The 17,758-nt window shown below is 40.3% G+C and overlaps 1 long non-coding RNA gene across 10 annotated transcripts in view; it reads right to left on the minus strand.

Moving 5' to 3' along the window:
• Positions 1-17,758, minus strand: part of LOC310904693 — a 545,090-nt gene that overhangs the window by 248,584 nt on the left and 278,748 nt on the right. The window contains exon 1 of one of the 10 annotated variants that reach the window (XR_014588546.1): positions 6,474-7,319. The exons of the other annotated variants lie outside the window; for them this stretch is intronic. This is a non-coding gene — a long non-coding RNA (uncharacterized lncRNA). Of the gene's footprint in view, positions 1-6,473; positions 7,320-17,758 lie in introns of those variants that run through there. 10 annotated transcript variants of the gene reach the window in all.

Below are 17,758 nucleotides of genomic sequence, written 5' to 3' on the forward strand. Positions count from 1 at the left end.
ATTCAGTGGACTTGATCAAACTCATCGCCCCATTAACACGACAGGATTGCAGATTCTCTCTTTGTTTTCCCTTTTTGTATCATTTGCAAGAATCTAAAAGGTTCGCTTATACTTTTAACTGGATCCCCAAAATGTTTGCCATCTTGTTCCGATCATTTGTACGATTCCTCCTAAGCGAAGTGACCGTCAGCAGAACACCCCTCTCCCCGTCCCACCACGCAGGCTGGCAAGCTGCCCCTGCTCCTCGCGGGCTTCTGCTGGGAGGCACAGAAGCAAGCTTGCCCTGCTGCCTGGAGGGAGGGAGAGAAGGAGGTCGGAAAATGCTTGTGTTCAGGGGGAGCTCAGCGCTGGGTCGGAACACACTCAGACATCTTAAAAGACAGGTGTCCAGTATGTTGAATTCACAAAACCCCATAAAGCCGGGTGAAAGATGACAGATGCAAAGGTAAAGGAACGCAGCTGACCTGGATGTGGGTTCTGGCTGCACCACTGGCCCCCGGTTCCCTTTCACAAAGCTGATGGCAATTCTCTGCCTGACTTGGGGGCAGTAAAGATAAAGCCATCGCTGCCTGGGAAGCCCTCGGATTTTGTGATGAGAGGCCCCAGAAGAAGCAAGGCAGGCAGGTGCTGCTGGGCGCGGTGCAGGCGAGCTGCGGCTGCTGCGCCTTGCTGGGAGGCTGGCAGGAAAATCCGAGGTCTGTTAAGTTGCAGCGAGTTTCACCGGCTTTACTGAACAGGCTTGGAAACCAGTTTCAGCCTTTACAGACTCTAAATTAAAACCTGCTAGGTGATCATCAGATCATGTGTGTGCTCGCCCGTTTCGCTCCAATAACTCTTTTCCAATATTGTAAAAACCAGGACTCCAGTGCCATTCACAAACAACAAACATTGGTCAGATGAACATAAGATCAGCATTTATTTTATTTTATTTGTAGATGAATATTTTATGGCTCAGTATTTTCCAGATCCTAGATCAGAATTCGGCTATCAATTTTCTGGACCCTGACACTCCATTTTCTTAATTGATAGTAATTTAAAAATCAAGTGACTTATTTGCAGTCTACTTTCTTGTTTAAGGAAAAAAAGGGAAGCAGACATCTTTATAATAGCTGCCTAGAGAAATGTCATGACAAATTGCAGCATAGATCAGAAATACTACTTAGTAAAGAGCTTAATACAAGCAGCTTAATACATAAATATGAAAAAATACGAGCAGGGAAAAAAAATAGAATCCTAATCTCTTTTGCTCAACTTTGAAATCTCTAAGGCCGACATCCTAAAAAACCTGAGTGTTTTATTTTACCATCACAAGCAGTCCCACTTAACTCAAGGTAGTAACATTACTACAGTACGTATGCCAATATTCACGATGATAAGACCTAAAGTACATTGTGTAGTTGGGAATATTAGCTGTGTTTTTCCCTTCCTGTTCCTTCTTTTCTATCACTTGTAAACCACATATTATGGTATTATTGCATCTGCCTAAACAGAGAGATTCTGATAAACCACTTCCACTGCTGCATCAAAGCACAGTCTAAATGTTTGGATATAAATCAGTTAAAATCTCTTTTTCGCTTTCAAAAACATGCAAGATGAATAACTTTCTTTATTCCTTAGTTTTCTGAGACTTAGATAGGGTTTTTTTACCATATGCAGGTTCATACAAAAAAGCTGTTTGGGGATGATTAAATTAGAAATGTGTTTTTATATCCATTATATAATTAATATATATATATATAATGGATCCATTGTATAACGGATCATTTTGTGAATTGATGATTTTATCATAATTTTGTAAAGGAGCCCCCGAATACTTTCTTATATGACATATGAGGAGAGGAGAAGCACAGGTCTCTAACATTTTTTATGTTTTGTCCACCCTGAATTCAGAGAAAAAATCCAAACACAAAATAAAGCCAGCTTCCAAATCATTATCTTATATTCAATAAGCCCTGTGCTAACAAGGCGTCAAATACCATCAGAAAGTTGTGCGTTTCTCACGTAAACGCAGGAAAGGAAGTGATCAGTCTTCAAGGCGATTGATAATTCATTGGCAGAAAACAACAATGCTCAACCCAAGGAAAGCATCTCTTCTGCAGCGAGGTGGAAATGTGACCCCATTCCCAACAGCTGACTGCAATAACGCCTTGAAAATCATAAAGCAATTACCTGGCACTTAATACTGGGTTATTATTAGAAAACTATTTTCTCCTGAAAAAAAATCATTTTCTTGAACTGCTACAAGCAAAAGGCAAATAACATCCCTTCCACCTTTTAAAAATATTAATGCCTCTGTATTGAGTTTATTTGCTGTTGAAGTAAGAAATACATGGGACAAATCCTCCCTAGGTGCAAAGTGATATTGCTCTGTGGGCTTCCATGTAGCTATTTTCATTTATTCTAGCTCTGGACCTGGCAGAGCAATTTTTATTTTTTTTCCCCCCAAGAAAGGTAACAGCTGCCAGCAGCAAACCCAGAAACATCCAGTTTCTGTTATATTTTGCTTTCACATGAAATGGAATGTCTTCGGGGAGCACACAGGCATGCTAATGAGACAGGTTCAATGGAGATAGACATACTGGGCCAGCACCTTAGCCCCTGGTCTGGTTACCCTGTGCTGCTAAGGCACTGCAAAGCGGCTGGGTAGCTGCCCTAAAGGGGGCATGGGAGGATTTCCATTGCGTAGGGATTCTTGCTTATGAACTTTCATTAACACAGGGTTAATTTCTAAGGACACTGAAGAGTCAAAATGTCTTGCAATCATTCCAGGACTGCTAAAAGGAGCCATTTAAAAAAATAATAATAAAAAATTGTTTGGATTCATGTAAATGTGTTTTGTTTGCAAAGGAGAATATTGAATGTTGGACTTGTTTTAACTCAGCAAATACTGTAATATTAATGTATTCACTGAGTGGATTATGAAATTTATCTTGTAATTTGTTGCTGCTACTAGTTGTCATTTTTGATTCCTGGAAAAATGAAATAAGATTTAACTTCAAAAAGTTCTTCTTTATTATCTAATTAAATAAAGGTGGCAGATTAATTGACTAATTGGTGCTCATGTATAGATGGAGACATATGGAAAGGATTTAAGATTAGACATATGGAAAGGATTTCTAAGATCTGTAAGACTGTGAGCAGCATTTTATCAGATGTTTTGTATACAACACGTGACCTGCACAAAATGCTGCATTCAGCATATAAGCCAGATTCATAAATGGGTACATCTGAAATTCAGCCTCATGGACATATTCACAATCAGCAAAGATGCAGACTATAATTCCGTTTTGGACACAAACTCAGACACATATCACATTAAATAGCGATTTTGTTGGGGGCAGAATCTACCATTCACACTCAGTGTGAGTTATAGCCAAATACTTGAAGAATATGAGTGAGAAGGGGCCAGAAGGATGTAAGCCACCCTTTTTCAGCATTAATTCACAGGGAGACAGTCTAGACAGCGGAGCTCAATGCCACAATATACACACAGGCTATATACATATACCTAACATACAACCATGCTTGCAGCAAAGAAAAAGAGAAAGACCAAGTCAGACAAGCCCTGCAAGAGAAAAACAGTTACGTTTGGTTAGGTTAATGGGTTGCAATATTCCTGCCACATCTGCAATGGTTTTAGAGGATTTATACCTGTAGTGAAGCAAAAGATGACCGCATTGCATTATCTTCTTTCAAATAAATACAATATATTCTTGAAATACTGCTTTGGTCAAGTGCCTGGGATTCTTGTTCAACTCTCTAGAAAAGACTTTGGCTGCAACTCAGTATTGTAATGCTGATTTGGAAATTTTAATGGAGCAACTTGCTATGAGAAAAAAATGTGAATTCTTTTACACACACAAAAAAAAGTCATTGCTACACTGAAAATGACACTTGAACTTGGGATTTTTCTAAATGCAGTGATGAAATCTTGAAACTCTTCAAGCATTTATCTGCTAGAGAACTATTCACACAGGGCTAAATAAGCAAAGATGGCACTCTATGTAAAGAAACCACATAGAAAAAGGAGCATTTTTTTCTAAAAGACAGGTAGAAAGACAATAGTCACCCTATAGAAAATGGAGCTACTGCATACAAGTGTGGGAAGAGCTAGGCTATTCAACTGTAATAAGAAATAATCCTATTTATGTTTCAAAATTCCTGACATGAAATCGGAATCACCTTCATCAACGATCTTGGCCCAGTCCCTGCTGAATTCTTTCAATTAGCTGCATCTCTTACAGCCTCATCCCAACACCCCCATATAGTTCTGCACGCCAGGATATTAAAAAGAACTAATTCTTTCAGCTTTTAATGCTAATAATGCCTGCAAGTAAGGCATGATACATTTCAAGATACTGACTCGGTTTATCCGCTGGTGTGTGGGTACCCACTTATTCCGGCTCTACCTTCCCTTAGTTACTTAACCTAACTGTAACAGGAGCTCTCAGTCAAAATATGCACAAGTACCCATGGTGCCCACAAATAATGAATAATGAATTTGAAGACAGTGATACTGTCCTTCCATTTACTTTTCTGGAAATAGCAAAATACCACAGTTCATCGAAGTTAAAAGCCCTAACTCCTCCTAATCCTAACCATAACCTTCACCCAGACCTGGACCCTGACTCCAAAGACGCCTGGGAACTCAGCACTGCCTACAAATTTAAAAGAATGATTACTTCAAAGCTAGTGAGATTTTGCTCTTGCTTTATCTCCAGGAACTTGCAAAGTACCACACTCATCTTGGCTGCTCTCCCCCTGCTTTTTCTAACTCTCAGACTCACTCCAGCTAAAAGAGACAAGCGCTTAAGGTTTCCCACCAGAACTTTCAGCACACCACAGGCTGTCACACTTAACATTTTTCCTGACCCTAACCCTAACTCTAACCTAAGCAAGCATGGGAACTGAATAAAGATGAACAGCTTATTCACGGGTTTTGTTCACCTGTCTGAAAGTTGCAGGAGACCGCAGCTGCCCCTGCACTGCAGACCCCGCTTTTCCAGACCTGAGCCTTGTTCCCAACCTCCCACAAGCACGGGAAACCTCTGGCAGCCTGAAACACAGGGGGGGAGAGCAGGCAGCAGAAAAAATGCTGGGTTTCAAGCCAGCATGCCCAAAGCAGTGCTGATTATGGTAAACGTTTTATTAAAAGCCTCTCTAAAGGTATATTAAATAATTTAGTAGCCCTCACTTTATAGGAAGTCTAAGAAAGCGGGTATAAACTAATCTCACAAATAAACTAATTTTGCATAGTGAACAGTGTACGGCAATTTCCTGGCTGTTAGTAGGAGAATAAACAAGATCATAATATGCCATGAAGAACTGCAACAGTCAAAAAACATACAAAAATACACCAATAATACTATTAATAATTTCTGAATACTACTTTATGAGAAGTAAAGAGGAAAGGGAAAATATATGTTGGCAAATGTTATTTTTGGAAGGTTATAACCCAGCCTTCAAGTTCATTTGTATGACGACTCCAAATTTCCTTATCAATGCAACACTTAAAACAAAAGAGATATAAAAGATGGAATTGAGACTCTGACTTCAGTGCTAAAATAAGCAGAAATAATGTCCCAGAGGATCTTAAAACCTGTTGACAGACCCATGTTTCCCCCTATCCTGCTAGGCTGCTCTCAGCTATGTGGGTGCGTGCTGTTCCCAAATCCGAGCTTTAGCTGTGTCAGGTACTACCTCATATTTTTCCTGCTTTCTGACATGCGCATCAGTGCCCCACAGCTGGTCTCTTTCTCTAACATGGGAATCACAAATTGCTGCAGAGGTGGGTCCATAGAGATATGTCCCAATGACGAGTTAAATGGGGAGAGAAAAAAAAAAAAAAAAAGTAAGATTTGAAAAGCAAAACTTTTTTAATCGTGGTTTCTGGTTTTGCAGAGCCAGTCTCTATTTCCCTGCAATCCCACCCAGGTTGCCCATTCCCAATTTACAGGGCCCGCACGCCTCTCCATGCACCAGCTGCGGCAACTGAAAGTAATTATCACTCCAGACACAATAAGGTGTTAAAGGTAGAGGCGAGCATTTTGTGCAAAAAGAAAAAAATTAGGAAGAAGGGAACCTGATGAAAGGAGATTAGTGTCTGTTAGTCTTTTGGAGAGGAACAGGGGAAAGCAAAGAGGGGGAGCAAAATAATAAATAACCCAGTTCCTTAGGGAATACTTGCATATGTAGCAGACAATGAAATAAAAGTTTTCTTTGAAGAGTGAGTTCCTTTTTGTATGAAGTAAGCGGTACCAAATGAAATCACAGAGTTATGTTACAGTTGATGTATAACTGATCAAAAGAGTGACAGGACGGAGTTATGAGAACAGAGACTGAAAAAAACAGAATTAAAATAAAACATACTTCTTCGGAAAATAATCTACAGCACCCAGGGAACAGGAATAGCCCACTGCTAGAGAGCTGACAGAGGCTGTATTTTAGGGTAAGCCCATCAGACCATTTGATACCTGCACTGAACTTCTTTTGTGGGGTGGGATGAAAAGAGGAGAGAGCAAGCGCGCGGAGGGAAGATCTTACTGGAAAAGTTGTCAGAGGCAAGGCACAGAGGGCACAGAAGAATACGCATTTGCTCCCAGAAGCGGCAGGGAGGTTGGATCCGTTCTGACTCTCAGTCTCTTTCCAGGGGATCTCATTTGCAGCGAAGCCCCCGGGACTCCTGCCACTGGCACTAGTAGGGATGAGATCACAGGCTGAATATTCGTTCTACAGTTACTGAGAAAGCAGATTTTAGTACAGCAAAGGACTCACATAAGGATCTCTGTGAATAACTAAGGTACGCGTATGCTGAGAAATATTACTGCACAGGAGCTATAGAGGGAATGGATTTTTTGAGCTCTTTTGTATTTCTGCAAGGGGTACAGGTTTATTTCTATAGATAATAGCTGCTCAGTCTGATCTGACTTACAGCAGCTTTTTTTCTGAATTAATTCCTCTAATGATTTACTGCCCACTGAAATGCCAGTGTGGATATTCCCTAGGCTTTTCCAGAAGTGGTCGGCTCTGCTATGGAGCAGTGTCCAGCAGCTATACATGAAATCGGTGATAACTCCTTCGGCTAGCACATGGAATACGTGCTGTAATCAAGACTGTTTAGTCTTTACATTGTGTAAATTCACACCTTAATTCTTAGCCATGAATTTCTTTGCGAAGTCCTAGATGCTGCTCAGTGTCCTCCTCCTTTACTCAAGTGAAATAAAAGTAGAATCAGGCATGAAACAATGTGAAATATTTCGAGAGAAACTACACCCAGCTTGCCTACTTTATTGAAAGCTTTCAATTCAACCGAGTTCAAATTAAAAAAATAAAATAAAATAAAATAAAATAAAATAAAATAAAATAAAATAAAATAAAATAAAATAAAATAAAATAAAATAAAATAAAATAAAATAAAATAAAAAAGCAGTTTATGGAGCATTCAAAGCAAGGACTGTTTTTGTACAGTGGTAAACTAATGTACATTTTTTCACATGGATTTTCTGGTTTTGAAGAGCTCTGACTTCAAGCTGCACAAACATTTCCACTTGCCTTTCGTACTGGAGATTTTTGAATGCTACAAAATCCCCAGCTTTGGAAATGTGAGCAAATACAAATTTAAGCAAGTAGTTGCGATTTGGTTTAGTTTTTGCTCACAAATCTCTGCAAGCCAAAGACACCCTCACTGGTAGAGCAAAAGAACCCTTCCAGTGCCCCTTGCAAAACATCTCCCAGCCTCGTGGAGCCAGGAATTAGTGCAGATGTTCTGGAGTAAAAAGAAACACCCGAGGCCAACTGGAAAGTATCATCACTTATGCCACAGCAGGCCTGCAGCATTGGCTCTTGACGTACTTTCCTTGACACATCTTCTCCCTAGCTGGGAGAAGAAAGGTGATGTCGACAAGTGACTAAGGGAAGCAGAGGTAACCAGTTTAGTGTTTCTTAAACCAACATTTTTGTGTTGCCTTTCTTTTCTCTAGTTTCTTGATCAAAAGTAAGATGATAGATCATCTTACAAGGCAGTCAGATGGAAATGAAGCCACAGTGGATGACGTTCCCTGGACTTTTGGGGGGAATACAGGGATCTAGTGATTGCATGTTTCTTTAGAAGTCTTTTTCTTCAGTGAAAGTCCTCCCTCATTTTCTCCTCTCACTTTGTAACCTCTGTACCAAGTGCCAGAAATGAACCTTTATGTTTTCATGCAACAGACATTTCCTCAGTGCATCCACATATGAGCTGATCAGCGCTCACTGCAGCTCATTTCCTTTCCATGACATACACTGGTGCTAGAAGTTCAGGTGATGCATCAGTCAGATATTCTATATTCAAAAACTATCAGTTTCTGAAGTTACAAAACTGTCTAAGCAGAATTTTTAAATAATAGATATTGAGAAGAAATGAGCCAATCTGCAGAAGGAAATGTAAGTAAAAATGAAGCTGTTTATTACTTTTTTTTATTTTTAATTGTGAGAAAGAGCTATTTTATCCAGGTTAAAATAAATAAAAATACCGGGTGGAGGAAAAAGTCTGGGGATTACATTACTAGGGGAAGTAGAGAATTTGGTTAAGGGCCTATTCCTTCAAATGTTTATACATGTAAGTAACTTGCAGTCAGGAGGTCAAAGGGACCTTTATATGCACACATTGATCTGAGTGGCCTCGAAGTCACCATAGGTGAGCACGTGAACTAGTGACACAGTGGTGGGTACTAAGTAAAGTAGCTGTTGTTGGACTCAGAGCTGTGTGGCACGTGGAGGCTATAAAAGTGTAACGCAGCATAAGCATTGAATGATGCTGCACTGTTAACACAAGCCATTTCGCTGATGTCCTGTAATGTTTCCTTTGCCACTGTCTCTAGTATTATGAGAATGTTTTTCTAGGCCTTCATCATTCCCTGAAGCAGAAACTGCCTTCTGGAAAGAACAAGAACAAAAGCATTATGTGGCATTATCTGTTCATCCGCAGAGCACATGCATGAAAGGCAGCAACGCCATTCAGCTCCTCCTGACTCGAGATGGGGCAATTAAGAGCAGAGACTACTCAGTAAATCTCCAGAGCCATTCCTTCCTCAGCCCTTTCGCTAAATATTCAAATTGGGGAAAAAAGATTTTCAGAATTAGGCAGGGAGGAGTCTGAAATTCAGTTGATCAACAGCCAGCAATTCAGATATTAAATTGTTTGTGATCCATCGCTTCATCTCATTCTGAAATTGCCTCATGGGGAAACACTACAAAATAAAACTTCAATACTACCATAAGCTCCAAATAAAGCTTTTCTCTTTGATTGCCTCTATCTCATCTGTCTGCTTAGATTTGTGTGTCTAGTTAAGTGAATACAGAAGACCATACACTTGAAATGAAAACTACACAGAGTACACTCTTGACTTGTTACCATAATTTACCTTCTAAGTAGAACCTCTTATGAGCCTACTCAATTATATTAAAAATGACTGCACCTTTATTTAAACACAGTATACACACTGAAACATGTGGTCTAAAATCCTGAGCTGATGTAAAATTGCAGGGTCTCATCAAAATTCATAGGGCATTCCTGATTTACACCAGCACGCACAGTGGCCCCCAGGACCTTTCACACTGCAACACTTTTCCCATGGGGAGCAATATCAGTGCTAAGCAATAAAATGAAGTTGCTTTATGTCTAATGTTGATTTCCTTTCTAAACTGATACTTTACTTTATGCTTTTTCATGCAACAATACCTTGAATGCATGGCAGGTTTACACTGAAAAACACAGTTTAAAAATACTTGCTAAATGCTGAAGGCTTGACAGTTCCTTTAAATAATACTGAAAAAATGCACAAGAACATTTTGGTAGTGGAATGAAAAATGCTGCAGTTTACAGCTCTGTATGTCACCGAGAAATTAGTATAGATTTTTTTTCTAGGGACACTGTCAGGGCTGGCAGGCCTAAAATTAGACATACCAGGTATGCACTTCGCACTGTCCCTCAGGTCTGCCTGTCAGCTCCCTGGGAACAAGATTCCTGTATATTTCAATACCCTTCCTGCTCCGCGCATCCCGGAGAACAAAGCCGACGGGCAGAGCGCAGCACTTCATGACACGCAGATCTGCAATCAGGAAGCAACCCATCACCTTGGGGTTTGCTCCTGGCAGGTCACCTATTTAAAAAGCAGCGAGACGTTGCTCAGAAATAAAGAAACATTTTTATGTAATCTGGCATGGCGGAAACCGAACCATGGGCGGCTGAGCTATTTTAAAATATTCAGTGCTATTTTGAAGTGATAATCAGATATGAACTGAAAAATAAATCAATGGGTTCTCTAGTGATAAACTATCAATATTAACTAAAGGTCAGGAACAGTCAGCTTTTGTTTGTCTTAGGTTTTGCTTTGCACAGTTGACGTTAATTCATTTTAAACATATACCATTTGCCACTATTATTTTTTTAAACAAAAACTGACAGTAGGGTCTCATTTACTACATCATTTACCTTTTTCCAATTACACAAATGACTGAAGTTGACAGTGGTGTGGTTTTGAGTATAAATATGGTAATTTGCTACTAGGAAGGAGATAGCATGATCCTCTCTATTCTGCCATAATCTGTTTGTAATGCTGCAGCATCTTAATTGAAATATTTCAAAACAGCGTCCAAAACAATGTTTTGTGCTGTATTTTTTAAAAAAATAACAGCTCTTGGAGCATTTTCTTTTCTTCTGCTGTGTGTCCTTTTGCTCCTGCTTTTCATCCATTCTGGTATAACCGACTCTGTCTGGATCATGAGTTATCATTGGCTGCCAGTGGAATGCTACAATGCAATTTGTCTTATTGAAACATGGGCTAGCCCCACACGGCTGCAAAGAATCATTCACTTTCTAATAAATCAAACATTTGCTAAAATTCCTTCTTCTCTGACATGAAATGGTGGGATAGACAATGCTCCTTGCAAATTGAGAGGAGATGGTGATAAAAATGCCTTTTTTGTTCAGCACTACTGAATTGTTTTCTGATTAGCGTATTGCAACTACCGAATCCAAGCTCACATCCTTGTAAAGTTGGCTGGTATTTTTTGCTTTTCAAATTCAATAGCTGTACTGTTTGTATACTGTAAATAGAATGTTTCTACACTTTACCTAATTATCAACATTGTTTTTCCATTTAATGGAAGCAAAATTCTAGCCCCTTTGAAATCACTGGAAATTTTGTCATGAAAACATGCAAATTCTGAAGCTATTATCCTGTCTCTGACAATTTTTCAAAAACATTTATCTGACAGAGGCCACAAAAATTATGGAATATGAAAGGCTCAAAGAACAAACAATTATTAGTTTTGTTTGTAATATCACTGAAAGTTTGAAATTTGCCACAAGTGTCGCTTCTCAGCAGCTGTAGCTTTTCCGCCAAATCTTTGGAAGTCCAGCTCTTTGGAGAGGACATCTGGGATTTCCAACAGTGCATTACGATGTATTTTGAACTGCGGAAGTGACACTAATGACTATCATCTATTCAGGAAGAAGTATATGCTGGGATAAATCCTGAGAGTCTATCAAAGCACAGTCTGCACTGGCTTCAACTGAACGGTTTACAGTTGTGTTGAGCTCTTGCATTAAATTCCTAACATGAGATCTTTTAGAAGGCTTTATTACTGATCACATTTTTAAATGTCTACAGTTGTAAGGGTCTCTCACACTCTGAAGGCTACTAATTCCATCTGCTAGGATGTCAAACTTCCCTCATCGGGAATGTCTTTTTTAGAAGACATTCATATTTGCCCACCAAGCCAAAGCTGCCTTTTATCTTATGATTTAGGAAGGGGAGGGAATTGTGGCTCCCTTATATTGGTTTATGATCCCAAGATTTAGAATCTGTATGGAATCTGTACCATATGTTTGACCACGATCTCTGCAAACTTCGCTAGGAACACACTCCTGTAAGGCAGCCCAAACAATCACGCAATGCTGGCAGGTAGCAGGAGGTAGAATCTCCATCAAAGGCTGGCCATTGCTGTAAAACACCGGTGTCAACGGCCAGGAAGCACTGAGGCCTTTCCAGAGCAATGCAAAACCAAACCTGTCCTTGGAGTCACAGACCAGCTTAAGACATCACCTAGGCAAATTGAGTGCTCGTTTCCTTTGGCCTATTTAAAGGGTGTAATCTATTGTTGCCACAGATCTACTGAAGAGTTCAAAAAAAATGGGACATACCGCATAAACTTTGCAGTTTGCCTACCTCACAGCCCCCCTGGGAAGGAATTTCTCTTGAGAAAGGATTTTTATGGAAGACTTAAAGTGCTGACTTGCACACTGAGATGAGGCAAGTGGGAATTCTGCAGCAAACCTTCTTCCAAATCTGCTTTGCCACTGTATGATCACAAAACTTCTCCCTGGCCTCAGAAGGCCAGAATCAGACCCAAAACGCAAGAACATAGCCTATCATAAAAAAGATCCAGACTGCAAATGTGTGATCAAATATTTATCACAACACAGTCTAACACCTGGGAATTCACACAGTAAAATCAAAAAAAGAAAACAAGACAGTAAGGGGTTTAGCAGTACGAACTGCTTTTGCATGACATTAACTATAGTCAAGGTCAATTTAGGCTGAGTCTCTACAGTGCAGAGCTCTTACTCTTTTTTTCCTCCAATTGCAATAACAATGATTAAGAACATGTTAGGAACAAGATCTAATCTGAATGAGTTTACTTTGATTTAGCCTGTTTATGTTTAAAGTCATGCATCAATCTGGTTCTAATTCAAGCTATTTACTGGCACCTATGTAGGAAAACTCCATTTTTTTATAGTCATTCTTTTGATGTAAACAAAATCTTTGTCCTGCAGCTATATGTTAACTACGTTAGGAGGCACAATAGCTATGTAATGATATCATATGCACTTCTGTTGGTGCATACATTATTTTTGCCAAGTTGTAAGTAAATTAGCACCCATTTCAATCTACCTATAGTGGCTTAATCATAGGACTGGGCAAATACTTGAGTTCCCATTCCCACAGTGTTACTTGTGCTCAGCATGATCCCAAGGCACTAAGGAACCTCGCTGATCCCCTTGCCTCATCTGTAAAGTAGGGATAACAATATGGGGTAGGGGAAGGATGCATCCATAATATTTGTAAAGCGCTTTGAAGATGCTGAGAGTGCCAAGTGTTATCACGGTTTCTAAGCTCTGAAATGTTTGATATGATTATGTGCACACATAATTTTTAATGGTAATTCAGAGTGCAAATTAGAGATGATATTTACATTTCTTCCAGGCAAGCTTAATTTCCAGTTATCAAGGAAAATATCTATTGCACAAATAGGGTATCAGTTATTCAAAAGTTCCCTTAGGGCCTACCAGTTCTATAGCACACCATTTTTTTAAGCTGTCCAGGAGATGACAGACTGTAGCAGTTCCCTTGGAGTTATTATGGATTACTGATGAAACAATAACCAGAAGTAATATTTTCCCATCAAAACTGGAGCCTAGGGTTTTTGTTGTAGCTGTTATTTTTCTCCTAATAACACATGTTTTGCTAAAGACCTTGCTTTCATTCATACATAATTTGAAAACCTGTGTGCACAACCCCTGAAAAGATAATTCAATTCATAATGGACTTTTTAAAGCTAAAGCCTGTATTTCTCTTGCGCTGAAATCACAGAACTAACTGTCGCTCATTGCAGTTGGAAAATACATCATTTCTGTTTGCTAAAGCAAACCAACTGAGGATGAATGTGCTTATTAATCAACTTCTACCACAGCTTCTAAAGTGCAGCGCTCTGACTCTTCAAGAGACAATGATGCAGATGTCTTTAAATATCTGGCCTGTGACCGATGGCCAGGAGAGAGGTAGTGACACAACCTGGAGGCAGTATTTAGTGAGAAAAGATCGAGCGGCTGGGATTCTGTTTAGTTTGCTTATCAGTGACCTGAAAAAAGACAGTGCAGCCCACAGAGCGCTACTCAAAATGCTCCGCGTAACCTTAAGCAAGTCATTAGTACATGAGCCCAAAAGACACAGCAGTGCTTCGCTCCATTAGAAGGCAAGAACTGCTCACCTAACTGCTGCTGTGGCTCTGAGGGGCAGTCTCAGCATTTTGGTTTCCCACCAGCAAAATGGATACAACCATACTGCTTGAAAGTCAAAGGGGAGTTATAAAGTAAAATCCATCAAATGCCAGGCTTCCAGAGACAGTGACAAGGACCGTAGAAGAACTTTAGACAGACAGCACCAACTTCTGAATTTCCTTTTATGTGCTCATTTACCCAATCACCTGCAAAACCATGACATAACGGAATGAGAGTGCCAGAATTGCTGAAGGGGGAAGGCGCCACTGGTGCATCAAGTGCAACGCTCCCTCCTCACAGCTGGGTCGAGCAGAGCACATGGCTCGGGGTTGTGTCCCGTTGGGTCTCCATGAACAGAGACTCTTTGAGCAACCTGTTCCAGTGTTTGCCCACCCTCACGAGAAGCAGTATTTTTCTTATGTTTAAACACATTTTCCTCTAGCAGCAGTTTGTTATGCCAGCAGTAATCCAAAAGGCCAAGCACCACCTCAATAAAAAGTTCACCACACCGTATGAAAAGCGATACAATAACCTGAAACAATGCATTTTGATCTTCATGGATCTTAAACTGAAGGTCCTCAACTCTGTAAGCCACCTGGCACAAGCGACCCAGAATGTTCTCAACATTAATGGGACCATATTCCAATCCTAGCATTAATCAGCTTGCATCCTACCTTCAACTGCAGTCCTTCAGTGCAGATAATACCCTTAATAACCTTCATGCTCCTTGGGCAGAGTTTGCAAGGCTGAGCCTGAGATACTGGTTATTAAGGATACCCTGCAAGAGGTATCCAAATGGTCTTATTTAACATTCTCTCGGGTGTGCCAACCCAAGGCCCAGCCACAGCAAGGAGTAGAGTGTAGTCACATCATTGGGGTCTAATTCCCATTCATACATTGCCAGACTGGAGCCAGTAATGTGGAAAACATATTTTTATCAGAATACTTTCCAAAGGATGGGGAGATTTTGGAAAAACCTCATGCTAATTTTAATGCATTACAATTATTATTCCGTGTCTCAGTTAAAATCCTGACAGCTGGTTTAATTCACTGCTAGGTTCTCTGAAACTTTCTCAGATTTTCTCCACATACAGCTTACCTCAAATGCCTGGGCTTCCTTCGAAAGAGTTGTAAAATATACACATTTCAAGATGGGAGAGTAGAGATACAACACAGTGAGTCCGCCAAACCTACCCAGGAATCTCAACTAAAACATGTTCAAAATAAATAACATGTCAGGATGTGTACACTACATCTGTATCGGTGAGATTTATTGAAGATTAGTTTAACACTTTTCTTCCAGAAAGAATGAGGTTGGCTGAAGCTCCCAATCTGCCCTGTGCACCCAGCTTCATGGGCACACATTCCCTTTGGACTGCACCAGATAATTACACAGCATTATTAAATGCTGTGCAGGATTTCAGGCATTTTGTTTAATGGCTCGTCCTGTTTGGGTTTAGCGTCCCTGTCCACCATAGTCAGGAAAGCTTTTGTTTTTCATTTCTCTTATTTTTGTTTGCTTGTTTTGTGTGGAGAACTGAAGATCTTCGTCTCCCCTTTACGCTGTAACCTTTGCCTCCTGTCTCGTTCTGACAGTAAAAAGGCGGCACATTGAGCAGACTCTCCCTGCATCACCACGGGGAGGGGGGGAATGGGAAGAAAGATTGTCTTCAACTCTCAGACCACTAATGCTTAGTTTCTTTAACGGGTAACATTTAGAAAGCTACCTGAAATAAAGGCCTTTCTATTCAAACAATGCATGCATCAAAAAATGGATCCCAATTTGGGACTTTGGGAGTTCCTGGCCAATTGTTGGGAGTTTGCACCCCCCTCACTCAAGGGAGGTCTGAAATGTCAAAATCTTCTGTCATCCCACTTGTCATATCACATCTCACAAAGGAACATGGAAGCCATCATCCGCTCTGCTGTTTATTGTCATGAAACCCCATAAATACTCACTCTCCATAAACAGTAACAGCCCAATTAAAGCACTCTTTACCAAGCGTGATCATTTTCAGACAGAAAGTATTGATTTATCCACCTATGGACACTGCATAGAAACATCTCTTAATGAGAATGATAGTGACCTCCGAACTCTGCTCTTTCACCCGGTAATATACTCTCTCAATTTTCTGTTAAGTGGTCTAGTGGCACATCAGCAGAGATGGAAAGACACTCTGATTCTTTAATGTCGACACTGGAAGGCTCAAAAGGAATGCTCAAATCTTCATTGTAATGGGAGGTGAACAGAAAGGTCAGTTATATGCAGGGCTTTCAGCTTGTTTGACAAGGCTTCTTTAATAAGTGAAACATTGTTGGGGTACACTTGTCTGTCAACTGCCTTTGGCACTCAGCATCGCCGGCCAAACGCAAACATTCACTATCTCCCGGCCCTGTTCCGCAGATGTTGCACCCACCCGCAAACCCTTTGCGAAATGTCCAGGATGGTTGGTCTTTGTTGGTTGTTTTTTTTTTTGTCGTCGTTGTTGTGCTCAGTAATAGGAAGCAAAAGAGCCCCTTGATTTTATTCTGTTCAGCAACTTAAATTTGCGAGCTTACTGCGTGCGTAATTGACAACAGACATGGTGCACTAAAGCGGCGCATCCGTTTCTTTGATTAATCCTCCTTTGGAGTGTGATATTGTTTGATATACAGTACAGGACTGACACAGGTTACTGTAATGCCACTTTACCAAACAGATTACAAAATTGTGCAGGGAGTATACAGCATTCATGCAGATAAATGCACACAAGAGGAAATTCTAACAGCTTTTAATTTCCATGCTTTTCAGTTTTATTGTTGTAAATGCAACTGTTTATAGGACTAATGACACAGGCTGGCTCAACTGAGTCAATTACACCAGTAGGCACTTGGATCAGATATTTTGCCTGCTTTCCATTTGCACTGTCTATGCTTCTGATATTTGACTAAATGACATTGCACTGTGGTGCATTGGCACTTGCCATATGTTATTTCTCAAAGCATTTTAAAGGACAATAACAAAAAATAATAACATAGAAGATGTAGTTCAGAGTTGGGACGCAGGCAAAAGTGTCAATCATGATGAGCTACATTCAGCAAATAGCCCAGAGTGTTGCATTACTGTGTCCTCTAATCTGTGGTGGTGTTAAATGAGTAGGAAAGTTGGTAAGGATGCCAGGGACACTGACTGCTCTAAACTGTGTGGGACTGCTTGTGCACGTCTGTGAGTGCGCATGGTTGTTTGTTTTGGGGCAAGAGGGATATTTGGTGAATTTTAGTACTCATGAAAGTTAGACTCTAATAGCACCATCTGGCCTACCACACAGAGCTCTGCAAACTTCCTCCACACAGATCTGCCAGTGCACTTCAGTTCTGACCTCCAACACCCCTTCAATTCCAGTAATGAGTCTACAGCATCTCTTGAGAAGAAACTGTCAATTGTTCTGATTTCAGCTAAATTGTGTTATGCTTAGCAATGTGGGCAACTGCCCACTAGTGACTAGCCTGAGGCCACTAAACTCCAGTCTGAACCTTGCCTGCTGGAGGTGAAGAGCTTGTTTAATAAACCCAGGCACCATTTTACAAGCCCCATCTCCTTTATACTTCATTCCCTCATTGAAAGGATGCAGAACAAATCTGCATTTAAAGTCCAATTCAAAACACAGGATGACGAGGCTTTATGACTTGTCCTCTCAGACCTTTCTGTGACCCAGAATTTTTCCGTGCACGTCTGTT

Source organism: Anser anser, assembly GCF_964211835.1.
Source record: "Anser anser genome assembly, chromosome: 10".
NCBI lineage: Eukaryota > Metazoa > Chordata > Aves > Anseriformes > Anatidae > Anser > Anser anser.